The following is a 13,794-nucleotide window of genomic DNA, read 5'->3' as shown; positions in this document are numbered from 1 at the left end:
TCAACGTCTAACAATGCCATGGCTGTAGACTTGGATACAGCGTTGTTACTTCGGATGTTATTCATCACCCGTACTAGCTGATGATTTGTGGAGTGCCCCTTCCTGAACCCGAAGTGTTCCGGTAGGAGAATGTTGTGCTCCTCGACAAACTTTAGCAACGATTGAGAACAAGTTTCTCGAACAATTTGCTCAGCGCTGAAAGGAGGCTGATCGGTCTGTAGCTTGAAGCTAGCATTGGGTCCTTCCCGGGTTTGCGGATAGGTATGATTTTCGCTGTCTTCCAGATACTTGGAAAGTAGTGCAGTTCCAAGCATCTGTTGAAGACAGCAGCCAGCAGAGAGTGAACCTTTATGCTGAGATTTTTCAACACTAGGTTGAATATTCCGTCAAACCCGGGGGCCTTCATGTTTTTGGTGCATTTCAGCGCTGAGCAAATCTGTTCCACTGTGATTCTATCCTCCGGAGGGATGGCACAACCTGAACTTCGAGCGGACTTTGGATGTTGAAGCCAAGCAAGTGCGATTTGGCAATATGCTCACCAATCGCATTTGCTTTCTCCTGAGGGGTGATTATGAGCCGATCGTCATCATTTTCATCTTTGAGTGGAGGAATGGGTTTAGGGTGCGTCTTTAGGACCTTGGCAACCTTCCAGAATGATCTGGAGCGGTCGTCCAGATTCTGGATGAGCCGCTCGAAACTTTCGTTCCGGAGTGAGACCATTCTGGAAGTAATCTCCTTGTTCAGATCGGCCATTTCACGTTTCCACGCTAGATCTGAGGTTCTTTGGAACTGGCGTCTACGAACATTTCTTAGTCGAATCAATAGTTGGGTGTGGGAATCAATGGCAATAAACTTACCCCTCACAGGAACTCGTCGGACGCACTCCTCGTCAGCCACGGTTATGGCTTGGTGGAGTACTTCCAACGCTCGGTCGATGTCCTCCACGGAGTCAAGCGGTGGGTTGTCGATGATGTGCCTGTCTACCACGCGTCCAAACTGGGCCCAGTTTTCGCGATGGTAGTCCTTGCGCAGGCTTGAAGCAGGAGCCACGTTGCAGCCCAGTTCAGCCACCACCGGTTGGTGGTCGGAGCTAAGATTCGTTCAAGGCTACCGGCTTGGACAAGCCGATATTTGTCACGAACAGGTCTAGCGTCGATGGGTTGCCCGCCGGTTAGATAAATGTTGGCTCATCCGAAAACCAAACGGAGTACAGCCCATGCTGTGAGTGGTCGAACAGCAGACGACCGTTCTGGTTCGGTTGGTAGTTCCGCCAGGCCTCATGGCGAGTGTTTAGATCTCATCCTACTACGAAGCGGGAACCGTTACGGGTGATGGTGGACAGGTCCTTCTTGAATTTAGCCGCTAGCCCACTGTTGGCGGCACACTGTCGAGGGCAGTAGACGGCGATGAACTGGACGTATCCAGTCGACGACTCCACCTCCACTCCAAGGGTCTCGATGATAGAGGTGCGGATATGGGACAGAGTGTGGTATTTTATTACTTTCTTGACGACGACCGCAACACCACCCGCCCCCTGGAGCTGGTACGATCAAGCCGAATGATGTTGTGGTCCGGTAACCAGAAGCTGTCGACGGAGGCCTACGTCGATACTATGCTTGCGGAGGAAGTCAGCAAGCTACAGCTTTTTGGCTCGTACAGAGCAAGCGTTCCACTTGACTATAGTTAACGGTTTAGACGCCATACTGAATGATAAACATACCGAGCACTTGGATCTGTTCGGGCTTGTTGCGGCACTGACGAACAACGCTGGTCAAGTCGACGAAAATCTTCATCAGCTCATCCGCAGAGAAGAGATCGGGATTGGCGTTTTGTGCTGGTGGCTGTTTCCAGAATCCAGGGGGGATGGAGAGCTTTGTCCAGCTGAGGCACCAGACGTTTCTTGACGGGGGCCGGATTGCACCCGTGGATTTGCTTGACCGTGTTGCGTAACACGAAGAAACGGGAAGTCCTCCACCCTGAATGCCGGAGTGTTTTCCTTCTTCCGTCCTGGTTGGCTTCTTGTGGACGCTTGCTTTCGGATCCGCTTGAAATCCTCGCGTTGGGACACTGTTTGTCGGACCCTTGATGAGCTCCACCACAGTTGGCGCATTTGCGCGTTTCCGACTCGTCGACAACGCACTCGGAGGAGACATGATTTTGGGTGCATTTGCCACAGCGCGGATTGATGTAGCAGTTTCGGGTGCCATGCCCGAAATTCAGGCAACGCTGACACTGGGTGACGTCGTGACCGCCGCCACGGTATGGCTCCCATTGAACAATGATGAAGTTGATGGAGTGGATGGCCTTCAACGCATTGAGCGTCACCGTTCCCTTCTGGAAATGAACCAGGAAAAGGCAATCCGGGTACGTTTTCACATTTTCGTCTCTCCTTGTCATCTGGAAGACTGCGATTGGAGCTAGCTTGTAACGGTCCTTAAGTTCTTCTTCGATCGACTTGGGGTCGAAGTTCGGTAAGCCCCTGATGATTACCTTGAAGGGCTTCTCACCGGGGATGTCATGTGTGAAGTATTCCGCCCTGGAATCCTTCAGGTACTTCACGGTTGCTTCGTACTCCGCTTTGATACGCAGCATCACCTTGGTGCCGATTCTGCTCAGCTTGAATTCAGCTGCAACGCCCAGCGATGTGAGATCGCCAATAAGCGTGTTGAGTGGCACTTTCATCACCACCAGTGGAGGAAGCTTGGCTTTTGCCGCACTCGGGACGGCAACATTTTCATGCTCGACGGTAACGCCGAATTCACCGATGTCGCTGACGTTCGTCATGGTGTCACAGCCACTCGCAGGTCGTTCAAAATGCCGCTGATCCACACGGCCTCTGCTGCTGCTGCTGCACTAAGAGCAACATACTCAGCTTCGCTTGACGACAATGATGCGGCGGATTGTTTCTTGCTACTCCAGGATACGGTGCATCCATAGACCATGAAAATTAAGCCGCTCCCGGATTTTCGGTCATAGAAGTCGGCCGCCCAATCGGCATCGGCATAGCCTATGAGCGGTACTGATTCGCTGTTCCTCTGGTATTCAGGTTTTTTGTCCCGCTAAGATACCGAACCACTCGCTTCAATGCATTCCAATGTACGGTTGATGAATCCTGCTGGAACCGCCCGAGATAGTTGAAATTGCATTCGCCCTTTCCAAAACGATCCAATACCTTCGTAACGTTGGTTTCCTGTGACAGTCTCAAAGATACACCATTACGGTTGTAATTGATCCGTATACCAAGAAAGTGTCACAATTCTCCGCAGTCGGTCATCTCAAAAACAGTGGAGAGCTTCTTTTTTAGCTTGTTCAGAAGATCATTGACGTACAGGATGATATAAAGCTCGCCCCTCTCCTGGTACCTGACGTACAAGCAGTAGTCTCTTTTTGATCGTACAAAGCCCAGTTTCTCGATCTGGCTTCTGATGAACTTGTGATTCCAACACCGTGGTGATTGCTTAAGTCCATAAAGCGACTTTTGCAGCTTGCACGCCATCCCTGGTGCTGACTTCGTACCATCTGGAGGATTGATATGAAGATTGATTACTTTAGCTCGCCGTGAAAAAAGGCCGTCCTTACATCCATCCGGCGAAAGAAGAAGCCTTCGTGAACACCAATCGCAAGGATAATTCTAATCGACGCAAGGTTGGCCACCAGTCCTGGTTTCTGCAGAAAACCCTTCGCGACAAGTCTGGCCTTGTATCGTATTATCCGTCCGGCCTCGTCCTCCTTAATCCGGAAAACCCACTTGGTTTTTAATGGCTTCACGTTAGTGGGGCATGGTACCATCTTCCACATCTGATTTTTCTCCATTGACTGCAACTCGTCCTGAATGGCTTGCAGCCACTTGTCTCGGTCTTCCCGAACTAGCACATGCTTGTAGGTTTCAGGAACATCCGGAAACTTGCGCTCCCGTTCGCTACGCCTTGACGATTCTCCATGAGTTTCCTCACTATTTATTTGCGAAGGGAGCGCAGCGGCTGTTGTTTCATCTGATATGTTGTCGTCTAGATCTTCGAGATGTTGTCCATCGTTGTTCAAATCTGATTCTTCATCGGCAGGTTCGTCTTCGGGCTCAGCAGCTTCCCTCTCTTGCTCGTACGACGATTGGATTAGAATTTACTAATATTAGGTGAAAATTCATAGTTGTTTATTGGTTACTATGGAGTCCTTAGTTATACATTTGCTGTCATGGTATCCTTTTGTTATTTACCTAGGTTGTTTATCCGTTGCCGCGGTAACCTTCTAACAAACGGACCTGGCTTCGGCGTATCCTTGGCTACTTTGTTTCACAGAGATTAATTAACACGATTTGTTCAGTTTACAATCATGCCCTACTCCACTCAAGTTCAGGTTCAGTTCCACTTTGAGAACCCTTCCAGCAGGTAGGGTCTAACCAACCGGTGGAAACTAACGATTCAAAATTGGCTCACTACTTGACTAGCCTATTGGTCCCAAGCAAATTGATTAACGTACCCCATTCTAGTCGAAATCCTAGTACTAAACATGTCATGTCTTCCTCGCCTCTTTTTCGTTTGTTGCGAAAAACCAGTACTGGTGCTTGGCTCTGTTGTATGCAGTGTCGAACTCTCTCCATGTAAAACAAAACGACAATAATAACGAGAGCAAAAACCTTTAGGCTCTGAACCATTTGGCGAATTTTTTTTAACTTTTGGTTAAGATTTGACATATAGAAAGTTATCGATGAACCCTGCTATTCGAGCATGGTTATTTCTGACAGACAAGAAGTTAAATTTTGACAACCGTGGCTGAGTTCTTCTCGAAAACCGGTCGATCGACAGCACAGGGATTTTCGAACATACAGAATAACTTTCGAAATGTCACTTTTAACCACGAGCTAAGTGATTTTTTTTATTTCTCCAACAGCTTCTTCTCTCGCGTCATCATCTGTCATGGCATTCACACGTTGATCTGGCACCATTGGTCGGGAAAAGGTGTCTCTCCATCCGCTGTAGAAAATATCCAACCAGCTGCGACCGATCAGCAGCACAAAGTCCTTGTCTCCCTACAGGACGACCAGATAAAGTTCTCCTTCGATTCCATCAAGCCGTACTGAGACCCGTACTTTCCCCAAAATGCTAAGTCTTTTATCATCAATCACATACAGCTTCTTACTACTGTCCCGGTGGACCTCAGTGGACCTCCACCTGGACAGTAGTAAGAAGCTGTATGTGATTTATGATAAAATACTTAGCATTTTGGGGAAAGTACGGGTCTCGGTACGGCTTAATGGAATCGAAGGAGAACTTTACCTGATCGTACTGTAGGGAGACAAGGACTTTGTGCTGCTGATCGGTCGCAGCTGGTTGGTAGTACGTCTTTACTGAATCAACGCTTCCATGTAGCACGGCTCGTTGCATCACAATGTTACGCCGTAGCTGCTTGTCTCCAATTTCTTGACCGTCCCACACTTCCAAGATCCTGCTCCACTTGGTCTAACCACCTTGCTCGCTGTGCTCCTCTTCGTCTTGCAGCAATCACCTTTCCTTTATTTAACGTCGGTCTCTGTTCCGCAATCTAGTGCCAATCACCGACGGACATCGATTGCCATCCATTTACGGCAATCGAATGTGCAGGAAGACAGCTTCCACACCTGCGTAGGATATCGCACCCATTCGAACACACATGGGTCGGGACCAACGGCTTAACTTCCTTTCCAAAGGAATACGTGACCAGAGATTTTTATGCCTCAGAAAAATCCCACCGACCTCGGCTGGGATTGAACCCAGACCCATTGGGGTGAGAAAGCAGTCACGCTTACCACTACACCACCGGCACCGGCTTATGCAGCAATCATCATGCAAGTTGATTCCTCGTTATCGGTGTCGGAAGCCAAATCCTCCTTCAACCGCTTAAAAAAGCCTGACGTATGGGAGGGCAAAGGTTTAGGAGAACCAATAAACTGAGCTTTAAGCCCGTTTATTGTTTTCTTCACGGTCTCTTCGTCCAGACCGACGACGGCAGCTATAGCTTCACGGGCTTTTTTCTGCGCTCCTTTCCTTAACCGGTCTGGATTTGTGGGGTCCCACAGCACCGGATGCTGCTCCCACAACTCGATGAGCCGAAATTTCTTTTCACGGTCCATTTATACACACACAAAATACAAATCTCTATCCAAACTCGCGAAAAAACAAAAACAAAAGCGCCGCGCACAGACTGCTGTCAAAAAACTATGACCAATAAACTATGAACTATTCCGGCTTGATGGAATAGATTATAGCTTGCAACTATGATAATAGATAATGATTATAGAAACTATCGCTAGAGTGTACACACGACAATGAATTTCGCTCTAAGTCATAGCTCTAAACTACAACTTGCAAGTCATAACTATGAGCTATCAAGTCATAGTTTAGGTGTTCCTATGGGCTATAATATAGTTTTCTATCACATAGCTCGCTATATACTAGAAATAGCCTCCGTGTGGCGGCACCTTTACAGAAGGTTTTTTTTTGCCGAGGCCTCTTCCTTGGACTAATCCTCTGTAAATGTAAATGTAAAATACTGTAGTAGCCACAGCATAGTTCTGTCAAAACCTCAGCATTTTCATTGATCCATCCACTGGCAAGTCATCAGCTCGTAAAGGTCGATGAACTCTTTGTGCTTCATCGATAGCCGGTCTGACCGAACAATAGCATTGAAAGCAGCAACCAACATCCTTCAGCAAAAACAAAATGCACTTTTGCGGTCGATCCTCCGATCACAAAAAACCGAAATGCCCTTTCAGACGTTTGCTTTTCCCGAGGCTTTTCCTTCTCTCGAAATGCCCGGTGAAATGTCAGTTGCTAAGCCATAGCACACAAAGCGGTAAGATTGTATTTGGTCGTTGACCAGGCTATCAGCTTTTCATTAGTCTTATGATTCTCCATAACAGTCTATGAATTCCCTCCAGAAAACTTGAAATTTACGCTTAATTTACCATCGCATTGTTAGTTATTCTCAATTTCCTTGGATTTCACCTCAGAATTCTTTTCAAAATGTCCTTAATCTGTTAGAAATTGTCTTGAAACTGTCCTTAGTATTTCCTTGACAATTTCTTCTGATTCTTTTGGAGCACTACTACACCTCTACAGTACTAACAGCGAAGAAAAATTTAAATTGACCGTTAAATGCGTGTTCGATGAAAAACATTCTAGTGGCTGTTTGTCTGTGGTTATCACCCTAACGAAATTTCATCCATCAACAAGTCGTTCAATCAATTTCGTCATATGGTCGGTCATACCTTCTTAGAGATCGTTACAACTTTCCAACCTAACTTTACAGACGTTTTTGCGGTGATGTTTTCGTGTTTTGGTCACCAAGAAACGTCAAAAAAGTATCACGTGCACGTGCGCACGGCAAAGCGAGAGAAAGAGAGGGAGCCATCATCATCGTTGTTATTATTTTTACTTCGGACGGCGCGTGTCAAGCGTGAGCTACTGAAAGGGCTCCAAAATATCAATTGAACCACCAGAGAATCATCGTAACGGGAACTCCGCCAAACCCCGCGGTACGGTAGCGGGAAAGAGACCGCGTCCCTAGATCAATCGTAATCATCTATCTCCGTCAGTCGGCCGCCCAAGTCAAAGTGAGAGAAGTGTTTCGCAATCGGTCGGTCGGTGTGTGATTTTTCGAGTCCGGGGTCCGTGCGAGTGTTTGGTGGAGTTGCGGTCGAGTTTTCTGGACAAAATTACCGTCGGGAGCGAGCAAAGTTGTCAGTGATCGTGTGTGCAGTGGAATTTCTCGCGTTTCCGAGCGCGAAAACCCCGATTGACCATTCCGTTGCGTTTGCTCGACGGCATAACCATCGTGAAGTGTGGGGTGGAAGAAAACCTGAACCGAAGACTCTGGGTTTTCTGCTGACCGCGAGAAAATCATCTGTCATCGGCGTAATCAAAAACAGGGATCTCACTCTCACTGTTTGGCGTGAGCAGCGCTGAGATCCGCGAGGACCGCGAGCTATGTGAGGGTATAGTCGCAGCAGGTGAGAAAGAGATGGGTAGAGAGAGATTGCACTGGGACAAAACTATGTGGCAAAATTGATGATTTTAAGGTTCGATAACTGTGCCTACAAGTCATTTCAATAATTTATCCGTCAATCTGTTGTGTTCTGTTGTAGTTTAATGTAATCGTGTTAGTGAAGATTGTGTTTGTATTGTGATTCAAATGTGCCTGAAGGAGATGAAGCATTTATCAAGACGTTTCCGATCAACTGATTTTTCAATTCCAAAATTAAATTTGAAAGGAGGCTGTATCCTAACCACTGTTAGAAGTAAAATTAATACATAGCATCATTCCATGTCGTAAAATGGACTATTTATTGTTAGTTCTGAAGTTTTTATATTATTTTTGAGAGACTTCGGCGTTTGTCTCTTTTTCTGAAAATAAATACCTTCTTGAATGTCCCTTGAATATACCTGATTTTTCTCCAGCCACAAATTTGTTTTGATTGCTAAGATTTTACGCCATAGGTAGCAGAAAGGCAATTCTCCACATTATACCATCTTGGAATCGATGGGACTCGATCGGAACGCTCCAGAGATGCTTCTGATGACAGTGCTGTATGCAAGCTCTAGTATCTTGACAATTTTATCCCCTCCTCTGCTAAGCATTCCTATTCCGGGTGTTATTTTTGGTACGGACAAGCATTTGTGTACTTCTGGAACCACTTGTATTGATGCCTTCCTTGTCCGAAGCTCCTCAGCGTGCTGCTTGAAAGACAATCTTCGGATTATACTGCTTCAATTGGTTGTCTTTTAATCTCAACACTGAGTAGCTTTGGGTGTTTCGATTGTTAGCAGATGTGCTACATCTCCGATTTTTCAGCCGAGAGTGTAAATCCAGTTTTACTCGACCAATTTTCTACTTCTGAAACAGCTAGACAAAAAGCAGTATATTGAAACATAACCGAAAACTTATTGGATCCTCACAAGAAACAACGGATAAAACGGAACATTGTGGAACGCCGTTTTCTTGAATTCAGCTCTCTGAAGTAACTCCGCCAACCGCCACTTTAAACTTTCTGTACGACAGAAATCTCTGAATGAACTTCATGGTACGACCAACCGGTGGAAACTAACGATTTTAAATTGGCTCACTACATGACTAGCCTATTGGTCCCAAGCAAATCGATTAACTTACCCCATTGTAGTCGAAGTTCTAGTACTGCACTATGTTTGTTTTGATTCGCTATGAAATTTTGGCACAAAATGAGGGGTTCTTCCTATGTTTCGAGGGGTGCATCGATTAACTTGGGACCAAAGATAGTACTAGAGCTGAGCCAAAAAGTTGAGCACGTTTCTTCGGGACCTACTAGTCTTAAGAGTTACCTCTATGGTACGACCTTGTATTCCCAGGAGCCAGCCTTGCGATAATGGGCGTTGAGTCGTATGTCTTGAAAAACCAACAACTGCAGAGACGAGATCCCTTTTCCGCATCTGAAAGCGTACTGACGTCGATCCAAACGGTGGTCTGCTTTTAGTCTTATGGTAAGCCTCCGGTTTACTATACGTTACACTAGCTTTCAGACACAGCTAAGGAGACATATTAGCCTGTAGCTGCTGACTTTTTTTTTTGATTTTTATATATTTTGGTAAGCAAATTCCTCCCTCCAGCTTCCACCGATCTGGATACTTCACCTTCTTCTTCCGTTCACCCTTTAGTGACAAGTCCACTGTTGACGGACTACACTGCTAAGTTATGTCAAGTCGTGAAGTTTTTGTTGGGCATCATTCGCCTCTTTTTATGTTTCGACGTAAACGGTTTGTACTTTCTTTCCAAATTTGGTTAATCACCTTGAGGAGAGTGCATTTTGCAGAGAAAGGCAACCGCTTTAGTATAGGATAGGCTTTTTCAATACACCACCAATATGTAGTGCGCCATGCGAGTTCGAGAGGAATCGTCAACCAAACCGTTTGTTTATTTTTCATTGAACATCTTGTCAATTTCCATCGGTAATTGTCTTATTTTACGACTTTCTACAGATCTGAACTGATTTGCACTTCAACTCCTATGCACACACAAGAAATCTGGAAGATCATAACCACCAAGGAACTTTTCAAATTTCCATTTTTCTCAACAAAAATATTCCTGAACACCAGCAAAAACTATATAAAATTATTTTTTTTCAACTGTAGATCAAGTTTTTGAGCATCTCAGATGAATCAATTTATCAGGAAACGTGAAAAATTGTTCAGCTTCCTATGTCTCAAGGCAAAAAAATTGTGCTCACTACACTCTTTTTTAAGTTCTCTAATTTACCACAATCGATCGCTTAGTTTCTATTAAAAAGAGGTATAGCCAATACCATCCGCTCCAACTGATTTTCCGATTCCTTTGCCAACCGCCCACATCAATTCGTCAATTTGGAACTAATTATTGATAACACCGTCGTCGTCCTGCTCAACGACGACTTCAGCTATAACTGAACGCAAGGCTGTTGTTTTCGGTAGTTGAATTCTCGTTCAGCAAAAAAATCGACCATTTCTTCAGGATCACAGTTTTTCCGTTCGTTTGTCGTGTCTTGTGGCTTTAATCCAGTTGTTCCCGAATGGAGTTAACTTTCCGTCATAAAGATGAGACGGGAACATCAGAGTTGAAGCTAGATAGTAATTTTTGCCCAAGATTTGTTTTTTGCTTTCTAGACAAGAGCTTACAATGATTTTGACTGCTGAATTTCGAGTACATTATATTTTATTGGATAGAAAATAAATTTCGATTTTTAATGATACAATGATACAATGAAAATTCATTTTATGAGATCAAATTTGTTCGAGAAACCAGCTTTTTTATTGTTAAGATGCTTTTTAACGTAAATTTCTCAAATACCATGATTTGCATTGTTGTAAACCATGAATTTCGTTGTGATTTAATGGTAATCGACAAAAATGTCCAATGCTTTTAGAGTGAATATCATGGTTGCAATGAAAATCATTGAATTTTTTTACGGGAGTGTATTTTGCTTACCTAAATGCTTTTGCAGCTTCAATTTTCTTGGGATAATCTCCCGAAATGCGCTTCAACGCTCGTAATTATTTTCTACGGGTTTTGATGACGACTTCTACATCTTTATTCCACCACATGGCTTCCGTAATAATCTTCTTGAATGCCTCCCAGTTCGCCTCGAAATTCGCCGTGTTTTCGAATACAAACGCTCCCAAGGGACCGAGGTTGTAATATTTGACAGAAGTTTCAGAGCCACATGGGACACACATGGAAACGTACTCTTCTTACTTGTCATAAGTAAGTTAAGTACTGAAAAATAGCACATGTCATTAGTTCGATACCACTCCTCACGTACCTATATATCAATATCCTTGCATACGAAGTGAGGCGTCCACTTGGTTATCCTTCGGCTATTATCAACAATCAATTCGAAACTCCCAAGCAAATCGATTAACGTATCCCATTCTAGTCGAAATTATAGTACTACACTATGTTTGTTTTGATTCGCTATGAAAGTTTGACACATAAAATGAGGGGTTCGTGGATTTTCCAATGTTTCGAGGGGTGCATCGATTAGTTTGGGACTGAAGATAGTACCAGAGATGAGCCAAAAAGTGTAGTTGCATTTTAGTAGTTCCTAAATCTTCAAATGAGACAATAAGTAAACTGGAAGCACTGTGTTAAAGTTTGTTGTTCAGATTTTACTGTCAAAACATGAGAAAGCGAATACCCACGATAAGTTAGACATACGTTATTTTAGCTCAAATATTTCGTGCGATAAATACAGGTAAGTGTTTAAAAAATTTACTAATCTATAGTAAATTATGTTATCTAAAGCGAGTGATAACAGTTTTGCGGAATAAGCAATGAAACATGCGTTTTTTTTTGTCCAAACATTGTATGTTGTTTTAAGACAACATTGCGCCTTTACAGCATCTTTTAATTCCTTCTAGGTAAAAATGGCATGTTCTATTGATGAACAGATTCGACGATATTTGGAGAATCTCGATGATTCGGAGGATGGTTTTAACCAGTTAGATTCAGATTTTGAGGATGAGCATGAGCACTATACATCGGTACACAAACTTATACAAGATCTCGATGACTCCGACGCAGAATTTGACGATGACGACGCACAGCCTGTCCCGGAAGAACTTTCAGATGCGAAATTCAGATCGAATGAACAAGCTGGACCCTCTGGCAAACCTTTGAAAAGGACTATTGCTAAGCCTGTCTGGCAGAACGGAAACATGGACTTCGATCAAGATAAGATAATTTTCCAGGGTGATGCCAGGTTACCCGATGAGTTGTTGGAATGCGATACGCCATGCGGTTTTTTCTCGTATTTCTTCACAACGGACCTGAGGGACAAAATCGTCGACGAAAGCAATATTTATGCAGCTCAAACGAATATCTCCAATCCGGTATGAATAAATATCTGGGTATATTGATATACAGCTCGGTAGCTAAGCTACCGAATATGAAGTCATATTGGTGTAGCCAATATGGTTATGATCCTATTCGGTCAACTATGTCTCAGTCTTCATTCCTCAAAATCTATTCTTCATTTCAACAATAACGAAAGAATATTGCCTAAGGAAGACCCTCAACACGATAGACTCTATAAAATACGACCAGTTATAGAATCCTTTAGAGCAAGTTTCGGCAAAGTACCCATGATACAGAAGTTATCTGTCGATGAGCAAATGTTTGCTACGAAAATGGCTCACTATATGAAGCAGTATTTACCTAATAAACCACACAAATGACGCTTCAAGTTGTTTCTTCTTTGTAGCATAAATGGCTTTGCTCATGACTTCGAAGTTTATTCTGGTAGCAGCAAGCATATGAATCTGTTACCAGGTGAGCCAAATTTGTGTGAAACCGGAAATTTAGTTACAAGATTGATACGATCCATTTCGCGCAACGTAAACCATATTTTGTACTTTGACAATTTCTACACCTCCCCTCCTCTGGTAACACATCTTACCAAATAAGGCATCCATTCCCTCGGTACAGTAAGGGTAAACTGATTGAAAAATGTGAAACTGCCGGATAAGAAGGAAATTATGAAGAAGAATAATCCTAGAGGTTTTTACAAGGAATGTATTACAACTGTTGATGGTGTCCAAGTTAGTGCGATAGTTTGGAAGGACAACAAACCTGTCAATTTACTGTCCACATATGTTGGAGCGGAACCAGTCAGCACAATATCAACGAACATCCATACAATGTTCGAAAGCGGTAAGGGAATACAATGCGCACATGGGTGGAGTGGACCTTATGGATAGCTTCATTGGTCGTTACCGAATAACAGCAAAAAGTCGCAAGTGGACCATTCGTCTGTTCTATCACCTGCTAGATATGGCTATCGTGAATGCGTGGATAATCTACAAGAAGGTTTCACTTGAAAATAATTCAGATATTTTGGCTCTCCGGAAATTCAGGCTACAGTTGGCAGACACTCTCTGCAACCTTGGTTTGCCATCTACAAAACGTGGTAGACCGAATAGCTCAGGGATTGAACAGAAACTTCAGCAGAAGAAGCACAACGGTCCTGCGCAGCCAGTACCAACTAAAGATGTTCGACTGGATCGATGTGGTCAGACGATGTGGTCAGATAAGCAGAGCCGATGCAAATATCCAAATTGTAAAGGTTTTACCTATAACTTCTGTCAAAAGTGTGGAGTTTCTTTGTGCAATACCAGAAATAGCAATTGTTTCTACAAATACAGGGCTGTTACAACAGGCGCGGATTTCGCAAATTTCGCGGATTTCGCGATTTTCGCGGATTTGTCGCGGATTTGAACTTTCAGTCGCGAAAATCGCGGAAACATTAAATGATGTCGC

The 13,794-nt window shown here is 44.0% G+C and overlaps 1 protein-coding gene across 1 annotated transcript in view; it reads left to right on the top strand.

Moving 5' to 3' along the window:
• The first annotated feature begins 7,598 nt into the window (after positions 1-7,598).
• The window catches only part of qless (decaprenyl diphosphate synthase subunit 1 qless), a 236,724-nt gene continuing 230,528 nt past the window's right edge, over positions 7,599-13,794 (top strand). Inside the window, exon 1 of the mRNA XM_065222150.1 lies at positions 7,599-7,984. The gene's annotated coding sequence lies outside the window, so the exon portion shown is untranslated. The remainder of the gene's footprint in view (positions 7,985-13,794) is intronic.

Source organism: Ochlerotatus camptorhynchus, unplaced genomic scaffold (assembly GCF_037179485.1).
Source record: "Ochlerotatus camptorhynchus isolate MF236.1 unplaced genomic scaffold, CSIRO-AGI_Acam_v1.1 ptg000158l, whole genome shotgun sequence".
In the NCBI taxonomy this organism is placed as follows: Eukaryota; Metazoa; Arthropoda; class Insecta; order Diptera; family Culicidae; genus Ochlerotatus; species Ochlerotatus camptorhynchus.
This window is presented reverse-complemented; position numbering and strand designations above follow the sequence as displayed.